General features: G+C 40.5%; 1 long non-coding RNA gene across 2 annotated transcripts in view; it reads right to left on the bottom strand.

Annotated features, from left to right (window-relative positions):
- Positions 1-695: 695 nt before the first annotated feature.
- LOC135428109 (uncharacterized) overlaps positions 696-17,928 on the bottom strand; it is a 42,968-nt gene continuing 25,735 nt past the window's right edge. For both annotated transcript variants that reach the window (XR_010436196.1, XR_010436195.1), the window contains exons 3-4: positions 14,176-14,231; positions 696-788 (exon numbers count right to left, since the gene is read on the bottom strand). This is a non-coding gene — a long non-coding RNA (uncharacterized LOC135428109). The remainder of the gene's footprint in view (positions 789-14,175; positions 14,232-17,928) is intronic.

The raw sequence follows: 17,928 nt of genomic DNA, 5'->3' as shown, positions 1-17,928 counted from the left end.
AGATATGATATATATATGTGAAATTTAAAAATGTTAAGCACAGACAAGCTGACATACTAAATATCAGGGTTCTAGCTACCTTAATCGTTGAGGTCAATGAGGCTTAAAGGTTTATATACACAAAACACTTTATAGCATTTGAGCCTTGCCTTGTTTCGCACTGCCGCTCAAGTTGAATATGCTTTGCAGAGGGTATAGAAAGCGTAAATGTTTCGTCATTGACAAATGTCGAGTGCGTTGGAGCGATGTTACGACATTAGCATTAATAGTGTGGCATTAATTTCAGGGCGCAATATATGTATTCAAATTTATATATATGGCATGCTTTTAGGGGCCCAATTACGGCCACGCACCTCCGTCAAAGTGTGTGAATGGGCTTTAAGGAGCACATAAACACATTACCACATTGCGCATAGAAGGCCCGGCCTGTCGGGCCCTAGGCTCCATTAAATCCACTTGACAACAACTTGAGGTAATGTTTGCATATGCCCGAATCCTAGCTGCAGCCCGCACCGCTCTCAGTTTGCATAAATAATTCATTTGAAAGGACGCTTTTAGGCTCGCAAAACTGTTGTAGACAAAACTGCTTAAATATGCATAATTACCTGAGACATCAGGGCGTAGCCACGCCCAGTCAGCTGCCAACTGCCGCTGCTGCTCCTCTTCAAGAGACTAGCCAAGTTTGTGGAGTCAAGTCAAGTCAAGCCTGGCCTGATGTGGCCGTGCCGGAAGTGTGTGCTCCAGAGTGTGCGCATCCCGCCCCAAGCACTTGGCATAAATTGTGCCCTCTGTAAAAGTAAACAAGCAGAAATAGCATAAATAACATTAAGAGCCGGGGGAAATGAGTGGAAAAGCACAGATTTTCCTGGCATTTGCACAATTGCCACAAAATTGGCCACATTAAAATAATAAAAATTGTTTACAAAATATTTAACTAATTGCATGTAGCGGGTGTGTTTATTTCTATTTTTTTTCGGCCAATAAAGAGCTGTTGAAATATGCTGCTAATGCGACAAGCGCAGCCAAAGAGTCAACAAAAAGCCAACCAATGCGACACGCAACATTGTCATGAGCCATGTCAGAAATGGCCGCCCAGTGTGGCAAGTGCCGCCCAGTGTGGCAAGTGCCCCACAGAGTGTGCTGAAAGTTCCACATTCCGCATCCGCCACATAGCTATAAATATAATTACAATAATAAAGGAAATATTTACAACAATTGAAAATATCTCGACTCAACTGTGGCACTCAGCACGCACGGCCTCAAATTAATAAACTCCAATTGGCAACCCCTCAAACCCGCACATTCTATACCCTCTGCTTTTAGCCCTAGGCTTGCCTGATTGCCGGCGCCGGGGCTTCCTGATGAGCGTGTGAGCTCATAAAGATTTCCTGCCCGCCTGCCTGTAGGCGGTGCGTGTGCCAAAGCGACGCAAAATACGCTGGAGAGCTGATGTTTGACTAGCAGATACCCTGTAATATTTGTTTACTAAAAATAATTATAATTCATTAATTTTTAGTAACTCAAGATCTTTTGCTGCAACCCAAAAACAGTTTAACTGGACCTCTTCCATAAAACATCTTCTATTTTCACTATTCTTGTATTATTTATTTTAAAATTTCACGCCTTGCAAGGGGAGTTGGCCCACGAGAAACTACATACCAAATTTTAAAACTCGAGCTTCTATAGCTCCTTTTTTTCATGAGGTTAGCTGAGCATTTAAACAAGTTTTAGTTAGTTTAAGTGTTCGTTCAGCTTGGCCTGCCAATGCCTGTTATGCACTCTTAATCTCTTTAATTCTTTTTGTAGGGTATCTAAATAAAAGGCGTGTCCCTTTGTCACACTTGCCAGCCCTTTTCTGAAGCTAGTTAATATAACTTTTACGTTTAACTGTGACCGTGACTCGCAAGCTGGTATCTGATTACAGTCGCACGCCATAATGTCATCATAAATTGTAGTTAGCCGGGTTAAGGACCAGTTCAGACAGTGGCTTTGATGTGTTCTGTTTCAGCCACTAGCTTTGGGTTGCGGCTCTTTGTGGCACGTTGAAAGCGTGGCGCATAGAGAATTGTGTTTAACAGGCGGCACTTGAGCGAAATGAAATTTATGATTAAACTAAAGCCCTTGCCCCATAGACGCAATACTATATAGTCAAAGGTAAGCTCTGCTCCGGCTATCCAACTGCCCAGGGCCGTATGCTAAAGAGATCTCTGTGTAAGGGGCAAGTTGGAGGGGCATGTTGCACGCGCACAATGGCGGCCGTTTACCGCAGGCCAAAATGCCACACTTAAGTGAATTACAAAAGCAGCTTGCTGAGGCAGCTTGTCGAGCTCTATGCAATGGGGAGGGGCCAAAAGGGGCATGCGGCACGCGGCATGTGGCACGCGGGCAGAGTCAGCCAGTCAACGCGTTGACAGCCACAACAAGCGGCTTAATCGCATTAGTGCCCCCCGCTTTCCACCACCAGTGCCCTGGCCCAGGCACAGGCCCAGGCCCTTGAAGTGCCAACGGACGACCGACAACGATATTCCAAGCGGCAAGTGCGAAAACTGATTGTGTGGCGCCACACAGCAGTCACTGGGCGTAGCGCCTCCCGGTAACAGTCAGCACAGGCGCTAAGCTGCGCATTGTGGGCGCCAACAACGGCGACAACAAACGCAAACGCAAACGCCACTATTTATATAAAGAAAAGCCAGTCGAGGGCTCACGAGCAAAAGGGCAGAGATGTTGAAACTACAGCTAGCTAGCAGGACGTCGCTGTGGTGCCAGGTCGCCTGGGCAATTGCTCTGCCGCACAAAAGTTCAAAGGCGGCAGGCGAAATTCACAAAAAAGCAAACGCCAATGCTTCAGTTCCGAATGCGAAGCCAGCAGTTACCCTGTAATTGGATCTAATAGGATATTGATCATATTTTGTTCCACCATTTTCTCAATAGCTCTTGAATTATTTAACTACTAATTAAATATAATTTCAGCCTGTTCAATTTCTTCTTAACACTATAAACCAACCAAAGGCTTCTTGAATACATGAATATCCTCTTTAAAGACTTTCTTGAGCTTTTTCTTTATACATATTTATAGCTTGTTAGAACTACTTGATAAATATAATATTTTAATATTATTTTGTTGCATCTGGCTTATAAAGGCCGAGTTCCTAAGGACTCTACAGGCAGTTATAGCTAGTTTTGCTCAACTATCAAGCAAATTTATGCCATAATTTGTATGTTACATTTTAGTTCCGTCCCTTGCAAACATTTCTAGAATTTAATCTCATTTTTGCCCCCCCGTTTTATAGCTACAGGGTATACAAATAAAAAGGTAGTATTTATATTACAGAAAAATGGCATTTTTTTGCAGCAAAAAAAAAAAAAGAAAAGTACCAAAAAAAAAAGCAATTAATCTACGACACAGAGCACAAGGTTTCGGGCACAAAAGACGAGGGCAAGGACAGGCGCAACGGCACAGACACACGAACAGTCGCACAGTCTGGCAACTTTGGTTGTGCTCTCTGCGTATGGAGAGTTAAAAGTGCTTATACCGTGCTTCCTGTCCAGCAAATCCAATAACTTATCTTGATTTTATGGTTATTTCAACAAAGGCCGGAAGTTGTAGGTGCAGCAAAGACGACAGCGCACCCAAAAAAAAGGCAACATAGGGTGGGTGTGCGGGGCTGTCAAGGGGGGCTGAGGTTGCGGGTGGCACTCAAAAACATTGTGTAGTTATCCTGACAACCTTCCTTGACTGCCCCTGCCTACAGTTTGCAGTATGTTTTTGCATTTGACATGCCATTGTGTTTGCCAAAGCGGGCGGGGGGGGACTGTTGTGCGGGGCTGGGTGCTGAGCATTCAAGTTTGCTTGTCTGCTGTCCGTTACGGTTGTGTATGTGTGTGTGTGCAATTGACATATGGTTTCTTTACAGTTTTCGGTTTCTGTCTGTGTGCGTTGTAAATTTTGCATGAAATATTTTATTTGATATGTCCTACATAGAATTGTATAGTCCTGCCTGACTGCCTGCCACTTGTTTCTATTCCCACAGTTGCTGCAGCTGATGGGCATTTATTGATGCAACTACCCGCAAGTCCCGCAAACGTCCAGCCAGCCAGAAGTCAAGCAGTTTGTAAGCTGACATTATCAAGATTAATTGAGGTTTCCTTTTGAATATATATATATATATATATATATATTGAAATTATATTTATGCGACAGTTACAAGGCGCTTGACCAGGTGTCTGTGCTGTGTGTGTGTGTGTGTGTGCGTGTCTGTATTTGCATTTGACATTTATGAGCCGCATAAATCTTGCGACAACAAACAGCATTTTAATGCAACATCAGCTTTTCGACTAATTGATTAACAAGCCGCACCTAACCTCAAACACAAACATAACCACAAACGCACACATAACCTCAATCCCCTGTTGAACTTAACGAGCCTTGTAAAGGGCGCAATTTAACAGTTTCTTGTCAACAAAAAAATAAAGAGAAACAACAATTTCAATTAATATTTAAATTTTAATAATCAAATCATGTTGCAGCAATTACCAGAAAAAATATGCAAAATGGTGCAAAAAAACGCGCGCCCCAAGCAAAGCTTCAAACACAGTCGAGCAAAATTCAGACAGACGCCATCAAAAGTTTAGCCAGATAATTTTTTGACGCACCCGCAGGAAAACAGCTGCCAAGTACAGAGAGAGAAATAGAATGAAAAAGGTATAGATGGAAAGTGTGGAAAGTGCCGGGGCAGATGGCACAAACAATGATAATGATATTTTCCTTGTTGCTAAAACCAGCAGGGGTGCTCAAAATTTATGCAGCAGTGGTTTTTTTTTTGCCATTACATATTCATTAAATTGCAGCATGCGGGGCGCAGCCAATCTCGGTGGAGTCGCCGAAACGCTCTCTATAGGCGGCTAAAGTCAAGTATCAATGGCATCTCGCTCGCGCTCTTCTCTCGGAGGCAGGTATCTAGTTTCATCTAATTGGTAATCATTGTAGACAGCAGCATCCGCGTCGGCATTAGAAATCACAAAGCAAAGTTGAAAACGAGCTCAAAACTCGTTTGTTCGAAAGTAAGGCAAGTCGAAATTGAGGCAATGACGCAATTTAACATTCGCTCAATGCTTGAAATCATTGCAAATATATATATATTTATATACATATATATATATATACATTTGGAAGAAACTCAAATGGAATGACATCAGTGTGCTATAAGACTGAAATATTTTGGTTTGTAAATGCGCATTGCATCATGCGAAGAAAATGCGGTGTCATTGGAATATCAAAGTTTGGCCAAATTTCTTGTCAACTAAATGATATAATCATTAAGAAAACCAACAGAGAAGATCAAAATCAAAAAACAAAAAAAAATAAAAAGCTATTTTCAAGTGAGCGCAAACATTTATTTAGCAGTAAATAAAACAAAATCAATGTTGTGAAACGTTTAAAATGTTATAGTTTTACCTTGAGTTGTAAGCCAATTAAACTGTAAAATGTTTAAATGTTCAAACACTGTAGTTAATTTCTTGAAGCTTTTAAAAACAGTGAACACTGTTATACTAACTGTTATACTATATGTAACAAATGAGTAATGAGTGCTGAAAGTGTGTTTTAGGCAATATAAAATAAAGGTAGCGACATGATTTCGCATGACATATTTTCGCGTCAACTCTGTGCTTTTTAAACTTCTCATATCCGTGCGGAGATATGTCACTTGTAAGACGGCGGAGTTATGTCGCTTTAAGACGAGATAATCTCGCCATGATCAACGGCGGAGCTATATCGTATCAAACGTCATATCTCCGCGGGGATATGTCCTTTTCAAAAGTCATATCTCCGCGGAGGTATGTCCTTTTCAAACGTCATAGCTCCGCGCGGAGCGGCGTAGTGAAATGTGTGTTGTAAACTGTTGAGATATATGGCAAGTTCCCATTTTCATTAGGCCCCACGCAAACAGTGTTGCTCAAGAGTGTTCAAACTGTTATACGAAATGTAACTAATTTATTTGTAACCGCAATTTTCTTTGCCTGAGAGAATTATAAATGCATTGTGGTTCAGTTTCTTCTATAATTTATAACTTGAAAATAGTTTCGTTAGAATCGAAACGAGGTGAACACTTGTGTGATACAACTTTTTTGATCAAGTCGCATATGTTATTCAATGTTCTATTATAATAGTTATTTGTTTAAGCAGCTCCAGCTAAACACGAGTCTTATAATAATATTGTAAATAAAAAACCATAGAGAGGTGGTCTATTTGCATAAATCACTCGCTCTGAGAGACTCTATGAGTTACAGAAAAAAAACTGGGTATATTGAAACCAAGCTAACAATTTCAACCTGGCAACAACCATTTAACGCCACAGTTTATGAAATAAACAAATAATCAAAATAAATGTGAAAACGCAACAAAATTAAATTGCCTTTATATTTTTATTGCTTTTTTTATTTGGTGTTTTTTGGTTTTTTTTTTTTTTTTGTGGTGTTTATCAAAAGCAATTTGCAGCTGCTGCTGTGAAGTGTCAATAAATTCTAATAAAATGCAATTAAAGCGCTCGCAGCGGCTTTTTAATAGCCGTTTTATGTGGCCGCAGGACACAATGACAAAGGGATTATAAACAAACGGTGCAAAAACCGCATATGTAACATGCGGGACCATCATATTATGGAAATATAAATCAAGGCAAAACTGATGAAGCATATTTTGTATGCAATTTTATTTGCTTTAAGCAATTGAAGACTAATAAAAAATGAAATACATAAAAAGTTTGCGTCCTTTTAAATGATTTTAATAAATGTATAAATATTTGCGCATTTTCCGTGCGACAAAAGTCAATTGTAAATTATGCTAATTTATAATTATGTCTATCAAAATATCATTTTGATATGCTCAAAAAATATATTAATAATATATATTTATGGCAATTATATGTGTAAATCTGGCCAGCAAATATGTAAATATCTTTTTTAAAATACGCACGTCAATTGTTTGCACAACAAAACTGTAAAAAGTCAATTTAAAATGCCGCTGCGATATATTTAAATATATAAATATGCAAATAAAATGATGAGAGGTGTGAAAAAAGAAAACAAAAAAATAATGTTGAACATATATAAAAAATATATAAAAAATAAATCATAAAATGCATGTGATTTAAATGGCTGTTGATGAAATTGTCGCGCTAATTTGTTTGCGGCCAGCAAGTAAAATATAAAATATAGACTAAAAACAAGAGAGAATCAGTCAAGTGAACGACTAGGAGATACCCTGTATGCAGATATAAAGCTAAATTCAATTTAAGCCTACTCTCTACTAGTTTTAGGCATTGTTTCCTTTTCCCTGATAATACTGACTACTAACTAGAGGTCGACTTAATATAAACCTGTTCCTAATGACTTTCTATAACATTTTAACTTGCCTTATTCCCATCTCGACTTATAACATAGATACTTAAGTAGTTCTTATAAAAGCCAATTCGACTTTTTAATCATACATCATTTCGCAAAATATTCTCTTCTCTCTTATGGAAGATCTGTAATCTGTTACCTTTCTGTTCCCTTTTAAACAACTCAGTGTTTGTAGGGTATTTAAAAACTATGCGCACATACTAGAGTAGTTCCTATATATAGCAAAACGATTGTATAATAATACAATATTTCACAAATAATCTTTACTCACTAAAGGAAGATCTGTAACATAGCTTTCCCCCTTTTGAACAATTGAATGTTAACAGGGTATTTAAGTACTGCACCATATGAGCACATTTTTATGGTACAACAGTGGAAATAGCAATTGAATTGGCGGAAAGGGTGGAAGCGCAAATGTCGGAAGTGCACGCAAAATGGCCGCAATTAAACAATCAGCACAACAATTACAAAATGTTGACAATGTTGTGCGATCCGTGCGTGTGCGTGTGTGTGTGTGTGTTGCCGTGTATTCGTGAATGTGTGTGTGCGCGCGTGTGGTTTAAATAATGGCCAAGGCAAGTAGATAACGCTGACAATGTTAGCAGCAAGTTTGTGGCATTAATTTATTGTAACCGAATGCACAATAAACTGCAAGTGCAATTGTGGAATTTATGAGGCACAAAGCCAAACAATATTCCAATTAGTTGCAAGTTACAACTTGCCACATAATTGTGAAGAAGGGGGAAGGAAGGATGGGTAGATAGCGTAGCACGGCGCAGCGGAACGCATTGTCAACAGCAAGAAAACTCATCTTTAGATTAACGAAATATTTGCAGAGTGCCCAAAGGCAGCTCAAGATGAGGAACACTTAGAGAAAATTGTTACTTAAATGCCGTTTCCAAATTATTTACATTTAAGAAACAAATCGTTCTTGAATTTTTGTAAAATAAGCATGTGGTATAAGTAATAAGAATACGTTTAAATAAATATTTAAGTAAATAATTTTTTAGTCTTAGTCTGGAGTTTAAGTCTTGTACATCAAAATGTTGGTACGACGAAGTAAAACAAGTTTTTGAAGTTTTCTCAGCTTGAGAAATTCTAAATTTAAGTTCGATATTTCATTATTTGGGTAGATATTTTTTTTAATGGTATTTGTGACTGAAAAAAGTTCTATAAATTGTGGTTTTGACAGTTGAGTACAAAATTCGTTGTGTTTTCTCTGAGTGTAGAGGTGGGGGGTTGCCGTTGGGGGCTTCAGGGGTAGCTCTTGAAATGATTGATATGTTAATATGCAGCATGTAGCACGCCGCAGCAGCTCCTCAGCAGAGCTACTGCTGCTGCTGCTGCTGCTTCTCCTGGCATTTGCATATAGACATCATATGCAAATATGTGCCGCAATCTAAAGGATGTGCCTCAAAAAGTATCTGCGAATTTGCGAATTTGTGTACGCAGTGTGTGTCTACCCCATGTATGAGTGTGTGTGTGTGTGTGTGTGAATGTGTCTGTCTGTTTTTTTTAATGTATGCATGTGCAAGATGGCGTCGCTCACACGCTATTTACTTCATTGCAGCTTGTCTCATTTTCCATATTTCATTTTTCATTTTTCAAGCTTTTCACAGAAGCTTCTTCTTTTCCTCGCTCTCTAAATTGCTTTATTAGACGCGTCGCCGCTGTCAGAAAGTTGTTCAAAAGCATGTATATATGTATACATGCATATAGCTCTAGCTAAACGCCTAACGAGCAGCAGCAGCGGCCGGGGGGCGTGTCGCCGCCTCTGCCAGATTCTATGCTGCTCCGGCTGACATGTGACTGTGCGACTGTGTGACTAACTGAATAACTGTCTAACTGACGGGCTTGTCAAAGGCAGGTGAAGTCCTTGTTGTTGTCCTGCGACGACGACAGTTTGACAAACGAATAGCAGCAACAACAAAATGTAGCCGCTGCCTTTTGTTATTGTGATTTGCGCTGATTTGTTGCCCAGGCGCTGCGTCATGTGCCTTGTTTTTTCCGGCGTACAGGTCTTTGGGTCAGCAGGCAGCGCCGCAGAGTGAAGAGGTAGGGTGGTGGTGGTGGGGGGGTAGGCTCTGGTCGGGGGCACACACAAAAAACTTGCCACACACACAAGTGAAGGCGCCCTGGCGGCATTTCCTTTTTATGTTTGTTATGTCCATGTCCTGCCATATGTCCTTTGTATCAATGCGGCACATAACCTATTTGTGTGCATGTGTGTGTGGCGTGAGTGTGTGTCTGTGTGTGTTTTGATTATAACGTTTTGGATGTTGCCGCTGTGCTTTTGACTGCTATTTTCCTCCTTTTTTTGTGCTGCTCCCTAAGCTGATTTACGTGGATTTTATGTGTATTTTTTTCTGCACAAATGGGCGTATGAGTGATATTTTTCCTGTTTTCCTTTTTTTTTGGTAGTTCTTTAGTTCTTTAGGTAGAAGAGACCCTCTCTGCTTTTTGTACAGTGTTTAGTTGCTGGCAACAGTTGATTGATTGATTGAACGTTTTGATAAGTGCTGTCAGTGGGTTAGCTACGTTTTTTATTGACTTGTCTGTGGTTGAGTTTTTAGACCACATCTATCCACACACTCGACAGGCTTCATTTTATTTGTTGTTGGATCTATTGTGAAACTTAAAGCGTAATCCACAATAAATTGCTGCAGAGCTGAGTACTTGTGTGTGTCTGTCAGCTTATACCATAGGTCAAACATAATTGACCACAAGCCAAGGCAAATGTTACAAAGCCAAACTGAATGATATTAGAACTCAGCATGTCAAATTTTAAAAGGGTTCATTTCAATCAAAGGGTTGTCTAACAGTTTATATCATGGTTTAAGAACTGGCCTATAAGTTTTTCGATGCTGATATGAAAATTATTATGAATTATTTAGGATAAAGTATCCAAAATATAATATCCTATCGAAGGCTCGAAATATTTTATGCAGCAGAATCATTTTAATTTCCAGTTATGAATTACTCCAATTGCCAATTGTATTAAAATAATTTAATAAGTGACTTCGTGAAAGAGTTTCTCAACTTTTATACAACGCGTTAATTTTGATTAAAATGATTATCAAGCCGCTAAATTACTTTAAATATTATACAATACGTCAAGTTTGCCCACAAAATGATTTTAGATTCTATTTTTGTTTATAGAATCTCATAAAAGTGGTTAAAATGTGATTTAAAATAGACTCATGTGTGACTCGACTGAATAAAATTATAAAATAATTTTTGAATTTCAGGAAAGTTCGTCAAGCTCTTTTTGAGTTAAGTTCCTGTTCCAAAAAGCTTTAAGAATTTATAAGTATTAATTAAGATGACTTGTTTTTCTATGGTTCATATTAAAGGGAGGGCATTACAATAGGTTAATAAGCGTTTAGCTGAGCAGCTACAATCGACAATTGAGACATTGTCTCAGCCCACCTCCCACTTGAGCCGCATACTCGAAGCCAATAGCACACACACACACATATAGAGGAAGAGTACATACGGCGTATTACTAGCACTCGGACTTGCTGGCCAAGTGGTGGCAGGCTGGCTGCACTTAAGTAAACTGCACGAGTGCCTGTTCGACGTCCACAAGATTTGCGAGCTAGGCAACGCTTGCAGACTCCACTCGAAACGGATTTCCTTGTTATGCAGCGAGAAGCGAGGGGCCGAAGGAGGCTCTGCTTTGATAGAGAGAGAGAGAGGGAGTAAAAGGCTGAGAGAGTGAGAGCTAACTCTTGGGCATAAACTTGTACGCAAAAGTTTCATTCATGCACTTGATAGCACCTAATGCAGTCAAGGATTGAAATTGAAGCGGGCGCTAGCAGCCAGGGGGGTGTCTGTGTGTGTGTGTGGGTGGGTGTGGGTGGGGCGGTGGGATTGTTTGCTGAAGCTGCGCAATTAGCACGCATCGATAGACACGCGCGTGCACTCGACACCAGCGAACGAAACAAAAGCGAGCAATCCAAGCAAAATGCTAATTAAGTGGATGAACAAAAGCTTAAAGAAGCAGCTCCCTTGGCCCTGCCTGCCACACATGCCGCACAGTTGCCAGTTGCCACATGCCACACATGGCGTTGAACAGCGTCGCCAAACATTCATATATCATAGTCAGGTCCAGCTGTGCCCCAAAAAAAGAAAGAAAAAAATGGTATTTATATATACAAAAGCGCAAAAAAATTAAGTATACGCCGTCGGGCAGCTGCTTGTCGTGCGACCATTACAAATGAGAAATTTTGCAGCACTGGTTGATTTTCTGGTGCTTTTACCAACACGCATGCCACAACTTTTGGCACAATTAATGTATGCAGAATTTGTTTAATTGACGACTCGCATGCCATAACTTATACACCACACACTCACTCACACATACACACTCACACACATAAAACCTCAACTTTTGGGTAGAGTGGGGAGAGAAGTGGGCTGCTGGTAACGAGTGCTTGTTAATTGCATTGCGCTTGGAATGCTTGAAATGACTTGGCTTGTTGGTTTTTAATACCTCTTGACCTCTGTGTGTGTTGGGTATGACAGACATCAAGGGATCTAATCGAACAAACTCTCTCTTTAGCCTAAAATTACGAAGTTGAGTTGACAAATTTGATATGTGGGCTCTTGTGTTCTTTATTAAAAGAAAGCAATTTAGGAACCTTTTGTATAATTCAACTTCATCCATTGCTATTCGATAATACTTATTTGGATACACAATTTCTATATTTGAATACTCCTTTTAAAATATTATGTATATTAACTTCGATGTACATATATGAGCTTTTAATATTTTTCTATAATATCTATAATTTTTATATAATTTCTTAATTAAGTCAACGTGCAAGCTATTAAGTTAAAGAATTACTATGATGTTGGATTCATATTTACAACTTAAGCATGTCACCTACAAAACATTTAATCCAAACTCTAAAAGTCTTCCATCTCTATATATATATATAAATATATATATATAGATATATACATACATATATAATCTTTATCTATCTTTATTTATACATTTAAATCTACGAGTTTCTCCTTTTCTATACAAAAACTATCAACGATCTACCGAATATCTTCTAGTCGTTTCAATTGGTTATTAGTTTTGCTTGTGCACTCTGCAGTTGGCAGACATTAAACTTTCTGGCTGCATGCACTTGGCCAAAAAGCACTGGGCAAACGTCTCCCTTTTGGGCCGCTAAGCGAATTGCAAGCTCAAGTTAAAGTTTTTGTCGCCAGCGCGTGTCGCTGCGGGGTATACAAAAAAAAAACCAGCTAGGAAATGAATAAGAAGAGCAAAGTTTTTACGGCTTAGCCATTTCATGCTCATAAGCATAACTTTGCAATTTTGAGAATTCTGGAATTTTCGGAATTTGCACGCAAAAGTAAAGCTTGAAGCGGAGCAGAGCGAGAAAATGTCAGAGGGCTGCTTGGCAAATAATTTGTTGTTGGCTCGAAACTAACTGGGCTTAAAGGCTTTTTGCAGCTGGCAAACAACTTTGGCTTACAATCAATTATGAGGGCGGTAGGGTGGAGTGGGAATGGGTGTGGCAGCGGTATTGTTAACCTGTCCGACACACATTTAAATGCAATTTAATGCAATTTATGGCCTGTTGCCAGGCTTTATAATGCGTTTGCAATGTATCGGCTCAAGCGGCCCCAGAACAACAGCCCTTATTAAAAGCGGAAACAATGCGCACTTCCGCCTCAATTGTGCGACTGCCTGCTAGTGTGTGTCTGTGTGTGCGTGTGCGCGCGTGTGTGTGTGCTACCATAGGACACGCAAATGAGCACTGGAATATTGTGCATGCATTATTATTCATGTTGTTGGCCGCGCTGATAAAAAAACAACAACAACAACCAGTGGAACAACAACTACAACAGAAAAACTTAACAATTTATAGCGCACTCCTGCCCCCAACTACAGCCACGCCCCATTTTGGCTTTGTCCATAGACAAGCGAGTATGGGCGAAAACCACTTGGCCGCATTTAAATTACCAGCCATAAATAAACAGCGTTCAATTAATGTGGCCAAAGAAAACGGCTTGTAGTTGTGCCCTGAGCCTATACGCAACGTGCTCCACGGAAAGAAAAGCTAAAAGAGTGGGAGTAGTAATAGGCGGGGGCCAGAGGAAGCACTAGAATTGGCCATATTATCATAAGCAGCCACATCAGCAATAAACCGAGAAAAACACAACGCGTGTTCAGTATGAAGAAAAATTAAGTTAAAGTAATATACGCCAAGGGATGCCCTCTCAATCTATTAATCTAAGTTTGACGCTTTCTAGCTCGGTCTTTCTCTGTCCCTCTTTCTCTTGCTCGTATTTAACTTTTATTAACTTTTATGTCCTAGCTAAGCACAGAGCTCAGTTTATATTATAAACTTATGATATAATCTGAATATGGAAAGTAATGAAAGTTTCTATACGAGAAAAATCTGTCCTCGATAGAGAAAGGGGATACAATTTGCACGAAAGATAATAAAAAGCCAATATGCGATCTTTAAATATAAAACTGTTCGGACTGAGTGATTGATTGATGAATTGATTGATTGACTAATAATCAATGGAAAACTGCTTCGGCTGCATTGGAAAATTGGTGGAAACCAATTCATTCAGTCAGATTCAAGCTTGTATTCAAATAAGTTGATGAACATCTTTTGAAGAAAACGTAACATTTTTATAAAAGTTGGAAAGCTCTTTGTTTACAGAGTATAAATGGACAACATATTCTCTTATTTTTAAGACAGATATATATAGGTACAAATTCATAGCATATAGAGAAAGACTTACCTCATTCACAAGGCCTCGCATATCGGCGACAAACTGCGTCGTCAGCTCAAAAGGATCTGCAAAAGAAACAATAGCAAAGAAATATGACGTTAAATATTTGGTTTGGTAATGGGCTCAGCGGAAAACATTAACTCTATATCTAACTCCTCCCATCCTCTCTTACTGTCAAAGTTCAGTTTGGTTTTTGCTTCAAATCAACATAAGAATCACATTTATCAAAATGCGTGTCAGAACTTTAAATATAGGGAAAAACAAAAGGGTGGAAAATTGTTGAAGAGCAAGCCAAACGCCCCTGTTTTGAGGGCACGCCCACTTGTAAGAGACAAAACTAAAACTGAAACGTTATCAAAACGTCTCTCAAAGGAAGCATTTTAGACGGCATTTTGCGTTCTGATTTAGCTGAAATAGCGCATTTTTCCTGTGGATTTTTCTTTGGATTTTCTTCGCCCTTTTGCCTAGTTGAGTGGGTTCAAGCAATGCGCAGGGATCAAAGTGATGTTTAAGCAGGCGTTCTAAGCTCATTTGACCATTTTTAATGTCGTTTTAAAGACAACAAACTGACACAAAAAGGATGCGCCCTCAAGTTAGACACACACACACACTCGTGTATACACTTACACACACACACACAGTTGGGAAAACTTGTCGTTCGATTTTGTGTTTGGGTTTTTGGGGGCAGCCAAATATGCTGTCATCACGATTATCCTTAACGTCGTATGGCTGCCAATGCCAGTTGTTTCCTGTTCCGTTATAGCAGGCACACACACACTCACACACACACACACAAACACTTACACAACCGCACACATACATGATGCTACGGATGTGTAAGAATTTTGTAAAACGAGCCAGGGCCCAGCCGAGCGGCGAGAGAAAGAGATGCAGCTGCCTCTGGATAGAGACTGCTGCGATGCTGGCAAAGCTAAAAGGCAGCTCAGCAGTCAACTACAGGCTGACCTGCCAGCCAGCCCCCCTCTGCCTCCACTGTCCCCCCTCACTCACCCTCTCAGTCTTTCGTCGTTGACAAAATGTGCGTTTGTCTCTCTCTTTCTCTCATTCAAGCAAAAAAAGGGGTTTCATTGGATTGCGCTCCCATCTATTACCTACTTTTCGCCCCAGCCGCTTCTACATTCGCTTTGTTGTCTGCTAATTTCGGTATTTTTTTTCACTTCTCATTGTTATTGGTATTTTCTGTGCTGCTGCTTCTTCTTATTTTTGCTCACTTGCCGAACTTTTGCCTTTCCGTTTCATGCATAATATTTCTTTCATTTCATTTCAGTTCACTTTTCAGTTTTTTTCTTTTGGTTTGCAAATTGAAATTTAAAATTTATGCAAATTGTGCTGTCAACCCCAAAAGGGTTCTCGTGATGGTGCAGGAAATGGTTATTGCCACACACACACACACACATACACTCGCAGTCCGATTTCAACATCAACTTTGTTGTCATTTAATGGTGTTGGTAATTGTCTGTCTGTGTGTGTGTGTGTGTGTGTGTGCAACAGAAATTAATCGAAATTAAAGTTTCTTCACAGGCTGTGAACATTTTTTATGACATACTTTGTGGCGACGCAGCGCTAACAAGCCACGCCCAGCCGACACGCGGTATGTTAAGGCGTTGGCGGGTTGGCGGCTTGCTCGAGTGGGGCCGGGGGCAGGCTTATCTAAAATCCTGGCACGCTATTCAAGTCCACAGCTCAGTGACCAGCCGAGCCATTCAGCGGCTTAATCACAGCACAACACGCAGCCACGCCCACGGCAGCAGCAGCAGCGGCAGCAGCACATGTGTGAAAGCAGCAAAAGGCCGCGGGTTGCTAGGTTTGCTGTTGGTGGCAGGGTGCGGCAGGTGGTGCTGGTGATGGTGGGGGACGTAGGTTTACTTCAGCGTCGCCGCGTGCAATTAATTAAAAACAAACAAATTTCAGAAATGCACGACAGAATCACACCCCGCGCCCAAAAACTGTCAATGAACAATGCGGCAGCGGAGGGCAGGGTGGCGTGGCAGGACATGGCGCAGCTCAGCCAAACAGGACACTGGCCGGCGCAGAGCACAGTCTGCAGACAGGAGCAGCAGTCGCCAGGCAGGCGACAAAAGTTGCTGCTCTAAGCGTTTTTTAATGCAGCGCAGCGCACAGATTTTTCGCCAGGACATGCCGGAGAGCGGCCTCTCCATCTCCGTCTGCCCGCCGCCTCTCTGGCGCTCTCTGGTGTCCTGTCTCTGGTAATTTCGTTTTATTATTTTGCAGTTTTCTGTGTTACTACTCGACGCTGTGTGCTCTACTTTGTAAATATTAAATTATGAACAAAAAAAACCAAAAAGAACAGGCACAAAAAAACGTCCCCAAAGGCTGGCGAGCATTTATTTTCTGTCCTTTTTCGTTGGCCCACTGTCAACGGCAGCTGCAGCCAGCATAAGCAAAAAAGGAGCCCAAAGAAATCAGATAACTGTTATGGTTATGGCCATAATAACTGCAGTCCAGGTGAGACTGCAGGATTCATGTCCGCAGCTGCAGTAATCTTTTGCCTTCGGGCCGCTTAGGCGTCAGCCGCAGCTGCATATGCTGCGTATACGTAACGCGCATTACGTATACGTAATGTGCGCCATTTCAACTGGCAGTGCTGCGGCCTGTGCCATTTGCTTGAACAATTACGTGACATTCTCTAGCAGCTAGTTCTCTGTTTCTTCCAGTCTCTCTCTCACACGCGCTCTAGCTAGCTTTCGCGCTCTCTTTCTGTATTTTTACCCACATTTGGCATTCCGCAAATCACATTCACGCAGCATGTGCAGCAATGACCAAAATGAAGGCTGAACCTACAACTACAACTACATTGCACAAAATGAATCCTTTATTTTCTCCATATCAAAACGGGTTTGGGTCAAAATACAGTACATTCATCTTGAATAGTTGATATCACAAGATTTACAATATCTTATAAATAACATAAAAACATAATTTTGATATCGTCCAAATTTGCTAAAGAAAGAAAGCTTTGCTCAATTATTTAATATATATTGAATTAATTAAAAAACGACTATTGTAAATAATTTACCACAACAATTTTCCACTCATGTTTCGGTTGTGTGCGTGAATTTGTATAAAACTGGGTATTTTGTTTTAGATGCTTTTAGAACTGTCTCGAATTCAAATTCAAAGGGATGAATATAACTGCATTCAACTTCAGCTGACTAAGCTTTCTAAAACTCCCTAAGAATTTCATTAAATTGTGTGTATCTATACCAACAGTTTCTCTCAGTGTAGTACAACATGATATGCCACTGATGGTCATCGAGCTAACTGCTTTAAGTGTGTCGCAAGTTGCCGACTGTGTGACTGTGGCTATGACTCCGCCCGGTTTGACAGTAATACAGCGCAAAAAAAATGTGTACAAACCAAAAAAAAAACAAAAAAAAAGAGAAAATTAAAATTGAAAACGACAAAAAGTTGCGACCGCATCCGGAACAGGCCGCGACTGTTGGCCCCGTCTCTGGGCCTGGTTTCTCCTCCTGCCTCGTGCCGCCTGCCGCCTGCTGCTGTCGTTTGTCCTTTGTCGCATGCAATAAGTGCTAGTTGAGTGGCGGCACTTGAAAGCAGAGCCACACCAAATACACACATGCACACACTCACACACACACACACACACGCACATACATTGGCACATACTGCTGCTGCTGCTGCTTATTCAATTGGCCAGCTGCATGTGTTTCTGGCGGCGCTTCGGATTACAGTTTTTGGCCCCGTTGGTGTCGGTGTCGT

This window comes from Drosophila montana, unplaced genomic scaffold (genome assembly GCF_035044405.1).
Source record: "Drosophila montana isolate Dmon_TW-CO22-7 unplaced genomic scaffold, ASM3504440v1 contig_2438_1, whole genome shotgun sequence".
In the NCBI taxonomy this organism is placed as follows: domain Eukaryota; kingdom Metazoa; phylum Arthropoda; class Insecta; order Diptera; family Drosophilidae; genus Drosophila; species Drosophila montana.
The sequence above is the reverse complement of the archived record's forward strand: the minus strand, read 5'-3'. Positions and strand labels throughout refer to the sequence as shown.